We start from the raw sequence: 12,255 nt of genomic DNA, 5'->3' as shown, positions 1-12,255 counted from the left end.
TTTGGCCCTCATGGCCATCTCATGCTCTATAATAAGTCTCAAATCTAAGGTCTTCCTGGCTATAATACTCCCAAGGCATGCCGCCTTTCGGTGGCGGAGGATGGATTCATTTTGCGACGACATGATAGAGTTGCTGATGCACGAGCCTCAATCCACCTCGGGGTGGTGTTGGAAATAAGGGGAGCAAGCTAGCACTTTAGATCATCCAGAGTTTGTGATGTAGTCATGCTTTGGTACTCATGCTCAAAACTTGTAGCCTTGTCAAATACAACATTAATATGGTCCCTGTTATATCCCACTATCTTCCCCCGAACTACCACGGACTCCACCGGTGTGAAGGCAGTGCCTTTTTCTTTCTCTTTGGGTACTAAATCATCATAAGCGGTGTAGAACTCTTTCATCCAGGTGGGAATGTATTGACCCCGGGGTCTAGTGAACTGCTTAAACTTGTGGAATCGGAGAGTGTCCCACACATTGGGGTACCTGTCCACCACACCATCCATGGACAATCTCTTCTCTTCAAGAATGGTCCTCAGTTCCTTGGGATTTTTAGCCTGTTTAGTAGCTAGGAAGGAGGACCCTAAACTGGTGGTGTTGGAACCACCATCAGTGCTGGAGCTGGCACTGCATCAACAGTAGGAGGGGTAGAATCTGGGATCCTTGACGGATCTTGACGAACTCTGGCACGAATCTCAACTCGCCGGGTCTGAAATGGTTGGTCATTCTCAAGATCAGAGATAAGGCTTGAGAATTGACAGAATCCCCATCACTACTAGAGTTATGCTCCTATCTCACGGCTACGGGCGCTTTGCCCTTTCCCTTGCCTCCCTTCGGAGATGCTTTCTTGCCTTTTTTGGAAGAAGCAGCAGCTCCCTCATTGATTACATTGCCCCGTGCTCGTTTGCGGGATGACTTTCCACTTGCGTACCAATTGGTCCTAGCCATATATTCAAAACACATCAAAAAGAGTTAGAAGAATTTTAAGAAAAATTGCAGATAAACTTGCCGAACCGATTGGCGAGTCGCCTAGTCACTTTGGCGTGCCAAATCAGGCTCGTCGAAAGGAATGGCCTGAAAAATTTCTAGAAAAATGGCAGGTTGGTCATGTGTAGGGCCGTTAGGAAAATCGCCAACTCCACTCGGCAAGCTTAGACTAACCCACCGAATTTTACAGAGCATTTTAGGGGTTAAGGGCACAGAAAGAACAATCAAAGGAAACTGTCAACCAGTTTGTCGAGTGAACTCGGTGAGCTTAGGCTTCCCACCGAAAGGTACAAACACAAACTAAGACAAATTAAAAAATTAAAGTCGATCAAGGGGGACGTTGGCAAACCGCTGAATCGCTTGGTGAGCTCGACCCAGCTCGCTAAACTTCCCAACAAGCCAAATTTGAACCTCTATTCACAAAATCAAGCCCGTAGCCCCCGAAAACAAAATCAATCACATACAGTATGTAACTCATACAAGACACATAAGACCTATGCCTCCGGGGTACTCAGACTTCCCTTGGTTTGACCAAAATTAGCCATTTGATGACTTTTTCCATTAAGAATGATGTCAAACTATCCATAATTCGGAAAAGTACGTTATTTAGCGCAATTGGGGGTTACTCAGACTTAGCCCAACCAGACCCAACATAAATTAACTGCAACCCAACAATTAATGATCAATATTAACGCATCAAACTTGGGAAATAAACATTTTAATCAATTAGGCACAATTTCAAAACATAATTTCAGCACAGACCCCGCACAAATCAATAAGAAATTTCAAAACATATTGCAGTATCTTAGATGTTTGGGTTGTGATTGATGTATATCCTTGGAAGGCAATTTCATGAAGAATCTATGTATGACCATGATGTGAAGTATATTTATGTGATCACAATGAAAGTATTTTGATCATGTTTAGAATGTAATTGTGTTATTATTGAAAGAAAATTCTCAATTAAAACTCATGAATGATGATGATATGATGTAAAGGGTTTCTATAATGTGATGTTACATCTTGAATTGGTAAGCTTAGGCATCTTATTCTTGTATAAATGAAAGTAATGTGGATTGATGCATCTTGAATTGGTAGGCTTACGACATCATTTTCTTGTATTATTGAATGTGGTCTTGATTGAAGTATCTTGAAGTGGTAGGCTTAGACATCCTCTTCTTGTATAATGAATGTGTCTTAACTTAATGAATATGAATCGATAGGCCTAAGGTATTCCTTTCATAAATGACTAATGAATGTGTCTTGATTTGATAAATATGAATCGATAGGCCTATGGCATTCCTTTCATAATAAGCCAATGAACTAATGTAATGACAACTCTTGAATCGGTAGACCTATTACATTTCTTTCCTAATGAGTCAATGTACCATGAATCAATAGGCTTATGTCATTCATTTCATGTATATAATAATGTAATGAGTAACCAAGAATCGATAGGCTTATGACATTCCTTTCATGAGGACTCTAGAGCTATCCTAATACTGAATAATGAATCGATAGGCTCATGACATTCCTTTCATGTGTAATGATGTAACTTGGGTCTATAGGCCAATGACATTCCTCTCAAGTACAATAATGTAATGTGAATGAAATACTCTATGGGAATAAAGGCTAAGCATCGAGTGGATATGGTAAGATAGAAACTCTATGTTAGGCTAGGGTTCCAATGAACATCTTCCTATCCCATAACTATTTGCCCACATAGGATATTAGCTAGTGGATCCACTTAAGCTAAAATGTTACCGGTCCTACCTTAGGCAAATAAACCAACTCTTTACAGTGTGGGTTTATGACAACAGATTCCATGTCAAGCTCACATGGTCTATGTCGGTTAAACGCTTATTCCCATCATGTGAGATGTGCATTATGGTTTCTTGAGAAGTTCTATGAAGTGTGGGTGGTAGTATTAGATGACATCCATGCATTGCACGAGTAGGCTTTGAGAGGGCTATAGTGAGTTCTCTAATGTGTTAATGATTAATGAATGAAAAGTGCTCTTAATGAAGCTAATAAAGAATGTTGACTTTTATATGCTTAATGTAATGATGCATGCTATACTTGGATTATATTATGAGTTACCTTCCTTGTCATTACTTATGAAATGTCTATGTTCTTTATGTATGAGTATTGTCTAATTGATGAAAAGGAAGAATGGTAAGTTCACTTTTGGTGGCCTTAATGTGGTACTTAGTGTAGATAGTGATATGGGATGCTATTCATACATTGAACAAAGTATAACTTGGGGTTACCTAAGGTGAAAGCTTTAATGTGATGGAATGGTTTATATGTTGATTATGTTCTAATGTGATGAAATGACTTGTATGTTGGTTATGTTTGTATATTATGCCTCTTATACTTATGTTTATGAAGTTTTCTCAAATTGGCATAAAGCATTACTTTCAAAATAAAATGTTTGTATTAAAGCATGGTTTTTGCATGGCTATCATACTTAGTATATCTAATGTGTTAACCCATATTTCTTCATTTCTACAAAAGTGTGTGGTTTGGAGATTTGGTGTTCTATACTTGAAGGATTGTTTTATAAGGATTAAGGAGATGATTATTTGTTGAGTCCCCGTAGTTTCGAGGATGAACCCATTATTTCCCTTTATTTCTTTTACTTTATGTTTAAAGAATTTTTCTTGCTTTTTTTATGAAAAATGACTTCGATTGTAAAGAAAAGTTTTAAAGTTCACATTATTTTCCTATGCTTTTATATTCATGAATGCTATGAGGCTTGTATGAGACTTTTCGGAGTCTTGTATGCTGAGTCACTTCCGAGGTGTAGGCTCGGGTCATGACATATTGAAAATATAGAGTGTGGGTGAGAGTGTACGAGGTTAATCTTTGCTGGTCTCTCTCTTGATCTTTTTCGATCTGCTCCTTTGTCAATTTATAAGTAAGAGGGGAGACTTGATCTTCGCAGGTGTACCATGCCCAGTTAATCTTGGTCATGCAATCAAGGAGTTGGGATATGCAATCATACCAAATTTGATATTCCAAACTCAACGGCGCAGTCGAAATTTCCATCAGAGGTCATTTCGATAAAAAGTGGGTCCCACTTCCGAAGGCCATTTTAAGTCAAAACCCACAAAAGGGCCCGGAAAGAAATCAGAAACCTCGGGACACAAAAGAAGGGTCAATCTAGACCAAACGAACGACCAGGTGACCGAACTGTCAGTCCCAGCAAGTCATAACTGACTTGGGGTCGCTACAGGAACGCTCTAAACGACACACAGAAGGCAAGACACAGAAATGACCAAGAGGGTCATTACAATATCCACTACTAAAAAGGACTTTCGTCCGCGAAAGTAAGGGTCAAGAAGTACCTGAAGGCTCAAACAAGCTGGGAAACTACTCTCGCATCTCCTGCTCGGTCTCCAAGGTAGCCTCCTCGACCGGACGATGCCTCTAACGGACCTTAACAACAGGAATGGCTCTCGAGCGCAATCTCCTCACATCTCTGGCTAGAATGGCAGTTGGCTCCTCTACAAATGTCAAACGATCATCCAGCTCGACTGTATCATACTGGAGAACATGGGACTCATCAGGAACATATCGCCGCAACATCGAGACATGGAAAACCGGGTGAATGGCTGAAAATGCTGGAGGTAGGGCCAACTCATAAGCAACCTCCCCAACTGTCTAGAGTATCTCAAAAGGCCCAATGTACCTGGGGCTAAGCTTACCCCACCTCCCAAACCTCATCACGCCCTTCATGGGCGACACACAGAGGAATACCCGATCACCAACAGAGAATCTTAAAGGTCGGCGCCTCCGATCCGCATAACTCTGGTGCCTACTCTGAGCCATCCTGAGCCTATCCTGAATCACCCTCACCTAATCCAGGGCCTCCTGAAGCAAATCTGTACCACGCGGCCTAGGCTCTGTAGACTCAAACCAACCAACTGGAGAGCGACAACGCCTACCATATAATGCCTCGAATGGAGCCATCTGAATACTAGAGTGGTAGCTGTTGTGGTACGCAAACTCCGCCAAAGGTATGAACTGGTCCCACTGACCTCCAATATCCATAACACAAGCCCGCAACATATCCTTAGGACCTGAATAGTACGCTTCGACTGGCCATCCGTCTGCGGGTGGAAAGCTGTGCTAAAGTCAACTCGAGTGCCCAACTCATCCTGAAAGGTCCTCCAAAGGATGGACGTAAACTGAGAGCCCATATATGATATAATAGAAATTGGCACCCCATGAAGTCGAACCACCTCCCGAATGTAGATACGAGCCAACCTTTGGGCGCTAAATGAACACTGAACAGGAAGGAAATGTGCTGACTTGGTCAATTGATCAACGATGACCCAAATGCTGTCAACACCTCTAGGAGTCCGAGGCAACCCAGAATGAAGTCCATAGTGATACGCTCCCACTTCCACTCCGGAATGGGTAATCTCTGAAACACACCACCAGGCCTCAAATGCTCGGCCTTTACCTGCTGGCAGCACAAGCAACGGGAAACAAAGTCAGCAATATCTCTCCTCATGCCACTCCACCAGTAATGCTGCCTCAAATCGCGATACATCTTCGCTGTGCCAGGATGGATAGAGTATCTAGACTCATGGGCCTCAGAAAGTATCAACCTTATCAAATCCCCAACTCTCGGAACACAGATGCGGCCGGCGAATCTCAAACAAGCTGGGAAACTGCTCTCGCATCTCCTGGTCGGTCTCCCAGGTAACCTACTCGACTGGACGATGCCTCTAACGGACCTTAACAACAGGAATGGCTCTCGAGCGCAATCTCCTCACATCTCTGGCAAGAATGGCAACTGGCTCCTCTACAAATGTCAAACGATCATCCAACTCGACATGGAAAACTGGGTGGATGGCTGAAAATGCTGGAGGTAGGGCCAACTCATAAGCAACCTCCCCAACTGTCTGGAGTATCTCAAAAGGCCCAATGTACCTGGGGCTAAGCTTACCCCGCTTCCCAAACCTCATCACGCCCTTCATGGGCGACACACGGAGGAATACCCGATCACCAACAAAGAATCTCAAAGGTCGGCGCCTCCGATCCGCATAACTCTGGTGCCTACTCTGAGCCGTCCTGAGCCTATCCTGAATCACCCTCACCTGATCCAGGGCCTCCTGAAGCAAATCTGTACCACGCGGCCTAGGCTCTGTAGACTCAAACCAACCAACTGGAGAGCGACAACGCCTACCATATAAGGCCTCAAATGGGGCCATCTNTGGCTAAGAACTGAATGTCCATACCCAAGGGTCGCTCCTCAACAGATAAGAAGGCTAGAGTACCCATACTCACCGCCTTTCGGCTCAAGGCGTCCGCTACCACATTCGCCTTGCCCGGATGATAGAGAATAGAGAGGTCGTAGTCCTTCAGGAGCTCAATCCAACGACGCTGCCACGAATTAAGGTCCCTCTGACTCATGATGTACTGAAGACTCCTATAATCGGTATAGATCTCACATCGAACTCCATACAAGTAGTGCCTCCAAATCTTAAGTGCGAAAACTACCGCCGCCAACTCTAAGTCATGGGTGGGGTAGTTGCGCTCATGAATCTTAAGCTGCCTCGACGCATAAGCAATAACCCGGCCCTGCTGCATCAATACACAACCCAAACCAACGCCGGATGCGTCACAATAAACCGTGAAGCCCTTGCCCTCAACTAGAAGAGTCAATATAGGAGCGGTGGTCAATAACTCCTTGAGCCTCAAAAAGCTCGCCTCACACTCCTCTGACCAAACAAAGGGAACATCAACACGAGTCAACCGAGTCAGAGGTGCTGCCAAGGTAGAGAAACCCTCCACAAATCGTCTCTAGTAGCCTGCTAGTCTGACGAAGCTCCGAATCTCAGTAACTGAGGTGGGCCTAGCCCATTCACGAGTAGCCTCAATTTTCACCGGATCTACCATAATGCCCTCCTTAGATACAACATGCCCCAAGAACGCTACAGAGTCTAACCAAAACTGGCACTTTGAGAACTTGGCATAAAGCCGCTGATCTCTCAAAGTCTGGAGCACAACTCTCAAATGATGCTCATGATCACCCCTACTCCACGAGTATATCAAAATGTCATCAATGAAGACTATGACGAATGAATCAAGATAAGGCCTGAACACGCGCGTCATCAAGTCCATAAAGGCAGCAGGGGCATTAGTCAACCCAAATGACATCACCAAGAACACATAATGGCCATAACGGGTCCTAAATGCAGTCTTAGGGATGTCCGCTGCCCTAATCCTTAACTGGTGGTAACCGGACCTCAAATCAATCTCAGAAAACACTGAAGCTCCCTGTAGCTGGTCAAATAGGTCATCGATCCTAGGCAGAGGATATCGATTCTTCACTGTCACCTTATTCAACTGTCTATAGTCAATGCACATGCGCATAGTACCGTCCTTCGTCTTAACAAAAAAACGGGAGCGCCCCAAGGTGATACACTGGGTCTGATAAATCCCTTACCCAAGAGATCCTGAAGCTGAACACTGAGCTCCTTGAGCTCTGCAGGAGCCATCCGATATGGCGGAATAGAAATAGGCCGCGTACCTGGATCAAGCTCAATCGAAAAATCAAAATCACGCTCTGGGGGTAGGCCAGGTAGATCAGTAGGAAACACATCTATGAAGTCACGAACAACAGGAACTGACTCAACCGGATGAACCTCCCTACTCACATCACGTACATAGGCCAAATATGATAAGCATCCACTAGCCACTAGCCTCCTAGCCTGAATAAAAATAATCCCAACCGGTGTGCTACCACGAGATCCCTGCCACACCATCGGAGGAATACCGGGAATGGGTAAGGTAACGGTCTTAGAAAAGCAATCTAAAACAGCGCGATAAGGGGATAACCAATCCATGCCCAAAATCACATCGAAATCAACCATGTCAAGCAATATAAGGTCAGCCCGGGTGTCACGCCCCTGGATAGTAACTAAGCAAGATCGAAATACCTGATCCACTACTAAAGACTCACCCACGGGGGTCGACACACGCAATGGTGCTACCAGAGGCTAAGACATCATACTCAATCGAGAGGCATAGTAAACAGAAACATAAGAAAAAGTAGATCCTGGACCAAATAAAGCCAAGGCGGGCTGCTGGCATAAAAGAATAGTACCTGTGATCACATCGTCTGATGCCTCAGCCTCCGCCCTAGCTGGAGCTGCATAGAAATGGCCATGTCTGCCTCTACCCTGATCACCAAACCTACCACCTGTCCTGCCTCCTCGGGGACCACCCCGTATACCCTGCTGACCACCTCTACGATCTTGACCCTGACCACGGCCTCTAACTAGAGGTGTTGGTAAAGCTGGGGGAGCTACATGAGGAGCAGGAGCAATCCAACTATGCTGAGGGCAGTCCCTGGCGCAATGTCCCATCTCACCACACTCATGGCAACCCTGTCGAGGGCAACTCCCAGAAGAACGACCACTATGGCCTGAAGGACCCTACTGAAACACCTCGCGGCCCTGACTCGAACTAGCCTCACCCCGACCACCATCTGATGCCTGAAGAGAGGCCTGTGTAGGTCTGCTAGACTGACCCTGTCGAAACCGTCGTCCGGCCCTGTCATGATAATCCCTAGACGTAGGACGGGAGTCACTGTAGCTGCCCTCATGCCTAGCCCTCTTCTCGCTGCCCCCTTGGGCCTCGCGACGAAGATGCTCCATAGTACTAGCATGGTCAACTACGTCTAAACAAGATCGACCCGCAGATACTAAGGACTGGGTCTCAAGCCGAAGCTGCAATCTCAACCCACGAACAAAGCACCTAACTCGCTCCTCCTCTGTAGGTAATATCATCTCAGAATAACGGGAGAGCTCGTGGAACCTAGTCTCGTACTCCGCCTCCGACATGGAGCCCTGCTCCAACCTACAGAACTGATCCCTGAGGCGGTCTCTTACGCTACGAGGGATAAACTTGGCCAAGAAGGCCTCAGAAAACTCATCCCTTGATACCGGTGGAGATCCAACTGGCCTGGTCTGAATGAATGTGCGCCACCACTGCCTGGCTGACCCATCTAGCTGGTAAGCAATGAAGTCGGCCCCTCTAGACTCCACAAGGCCCAAAGTGCGAAGCCTCTCACGGTAAGTAGTAAGAAACTCGTGGGCATCCTCACCCACAGCCCCAGAAAACCTCGGTGGTGTCAACCTGAGAAACACACCAAGCATCTTCTGGTCCTCAAGCGGCATAGGTCTATCCGCTGCCAAGGGCTGTACTCCCTCAGGTGGTACCTGGACCTGAGGTGCCCTCACTGAAGGCTGATGCTGCGGTACTAGTGATGGTGTAGCTGGGGCGGGTGGCTGCTGCATCCCCCCAAGCACACCTAAGAGCTGAGCAATAGCGGCCTGGAGATCTGGAGTCAAAACTAGTCCAGGTGGCGGCTGGGATGGCCCTGGCCCCACCGGTTGATCTGGTATACGAAGTGCTGAAGGATCTGCTACTGGCTCTGGATCCTCCTCTCTCTCCTGGACTGATGCTGCGGTCCTCTCTCGACCTCGGGGTCGGCGTCTACCCCAAGCTGGGGCTCTGTCTGCAGGCCTGGGTGCATCACCCCCGGCCGCGCCACCTCGCGAGCGAGCCATCCTGCGAAAGAGTGAAACAAGTGAGATCTTAAGGAACCAATAAGACACATGCTGCACGAAAGTGAAACAAAAGAGGAAATCTTTCTAAGGACATCCTGTAGCCTCCCGAAGATAAGTTACGGACGTCTCCGCACCGATCCGCAAGACTCTACTAGACGTTAGCTCTGTACAAGTGAGACCGGTGAACCTGAGGCTCTGATACCAATTTGTCACGACCCGATTTCTCGAGTCATGATGGCACCTACTATACCCTACCAGTAGGTAAGCCAACCCGTAACCCAGAACATCAAGCAATGAGCAAAAGGGCAGAAACTAGCGAAAATAATAATCTAAACAAGGATAACAAAGCGGAAGCAACCCAAAATAAATATATACAGAAATCCCTCCCAGAACCTGGAAGTCACTAGTACAGAGCTATCTAATAAAGAGTACAAGTCCCAAAAGTGGACCACAACAGAGCGTGTCTCAAAGGCAACAAGACTAGCTAAATCAAAAGAAGGAGACAGAACAAACCCCAAAACGCCAAGTGCTCGCCCTCGTCTCCGAATCACAACTGCAAAAGGAGGCTGGAACTAATCACCGCTGGTAACTGGTACTGGGACCTGCATCACGAAATAGATGCAGAGCGTAGCATGAGTACCAACACAACAGGTACTCAGTAGGCATCATAGGCCGACTGAGCAAAAAGGGTAAAAACAATAAGAAAGGATAGAATCTAGACACAGAGAGGTCAAAGCGGATAAGAAAATGAAGCACACGAGCATACCAGAAACAAACTAAGTACAACTAGACTAAACCTAACTGGGCCCCCATAAACCCAGAAGGTACACTCGTGCACAAGCTCAAATAAAACCTGAACGAACCCCCATAAGCCCGACAGGTACACGGAAAAGCTAAGTCTACTGAGAAAGAAGAAAAATTAGGCTACCAGCCCAAAGTAACTAAGATAATCCATCAGACTCCACCCAACCAGCAGTGCACTCCCAGCCCAGCTAGAAAGAGTGACCCTAGGGGGCACCCAACCAAACAGTCCGCTCCCAGCCCAGCTAGAAAGAGGGACCCGTGAGTGAGGTAGATATCACGAGTCGTCCTACCATGCAGTCAGCTCCCAGCCCAGCTAGAAAGAGCGACCCGGGGACACCCAGCCAGCAGCACACTCCCAGCCCAGCTAGAAAGAGAGGCCCGGGGGCGATCGCCGATATCACCGAGTCTACCCAGCCAGCGATACGTTCCCAGCCCAGCTAGAAAGAACGACCCCGGGGGTGATGGTATCTCCAATAGGATTCAATCCAAAAACAACCACCGTGGAATGCCGTCCACTCTAAGATATTACATAAAAGGCTCCAAGCCTAGACTATCTCAATCCCACGCCTCGAGTGATGCACCAAACCTTTGAGAATGCGCCGGAACCGCAGAATACGAGGGAGAAGATACAGAAGTGCAACAAGTAGCGATAACGCCTAATCTAAGGCTCAAACTATCAGACTCAAGTCTGCTATTCCAGTCCACAAGGAGCTAAGTCATCCGAACGATGTCGGCAGAAAGTCAAGGCTAACCAGCCCACACGGGTCATAAGTCTAAGGCAATGCTAGCCTAACCTAGACTAAGGACAGCATGCTTACGATTAAGGATGAACAAGGCATACAATACAAAGCGTACAAGCATACAATAGCATTTAGCACATAGACATGCAACTCTACTAAATCGGATAACATGATACTATACCCGAAATATGGCCAATCGATCCTAACATAAGGTATCTAATCAAAGTAAGGTAGCAAACTAGCACCCACCCCCAATTCAGTCCAATCGACATGTTTTTACACAATTAAGCTCAATCTAAAATAAATGAAAGTCGTAGCCTACCTTAAGGCCGATCGCGCGCTCTCCAAATCAGTTTACCGGAGCTTTCCCTTTCCGAACAACCTCGAAACGCTGCCCCGCTATCAAAAATAGGTTCACAACATTACCACAGTCATTTAGACACCAAAATCACAACAAACGGAGACGGGTCAATTTTGGAGTCAAAACGGGAATCGTGGGACCCGCACCGAACTGTCCGAATTTGACTCCGTCAAGAGACCCTAAACAGCACTCCAAACTTGTGTTCCAAAATGGAACACAATCCGAGGCTCAAAACACAGCAACAACCAACAAGCAAGAAAACCCACTTTAATCTACTAAAAGAAACCCTACAGCAGCAGCCAAAACTCGAAATAAACGAAAATCAAAAGGTGCCCAGCAATCTTTGAACACTCTACAACGAAGTCACGACAAATCTCAACACGTGGGACTTCGAATCACCCAAAACCGAGCTAAAATGAGTGAGATAAGACCAAAACAAAAATTCCAAAAACAAGGACTCGAAAAAGGTACAGCAGTCAGGTTTTATCGCGAAATTACCTCAAACGGGAACCTCAAACCGCTATTCGAGCTCACCAAAGCGTTGCCCTCGAAAAATCTCACAACTTTGCCTTTTGAATCGCCCAAATCGGACAAAAGATGAGAGAGTTAAGACAGTTTGAAGTTTTGGGAAATGTTGCTGGCTTTATGCATTTATTGCAGAAAATCTGCAACAATTTCCAAAACTTTAACTCCGACGGGGTGCTCCGATCTCGTTCAGAACCCCGTGCACGCAAACGAGATATGCAATCATACCAAATTTGATATTCCAGACTCA

The 12,255-nt window shown here is 46.2% G+C and overlaps 1 pseudogene; it reads right to left on the bottom strand.

Annotated features, from left to right (window-relative positions):
- Positions 1-580: 580 nt before the first annotated feature.
- On the bottom strand, positions 581-11,075 carry LOC125855255 (uncharacterized; annotated as a pseudogene).
- Positions 11,076-12,255: the final 1,180 nt, after the last annotated feature.

This window comes from Solanum stenotomum, chromosome 1, assembly GCF_019186545.1.
Source record: "Solanum stenotomum isolate F172 chromosome 1, ASM1918654v1, whole genome shotgun sequence".
In the NCBI taxonomy this organism is placed as follows: domain Eukaryota; kingdom Viridiplantae; phylum Streptophyta; class Magnoliopsida; order Solanales; family Solanaceae; genus Solanum; species Solanum stenotomum.
Note: the sequence above shows the minus strand (reverse complement) of the source record. Positions and strands in the feature narration are given on the sequence as shown.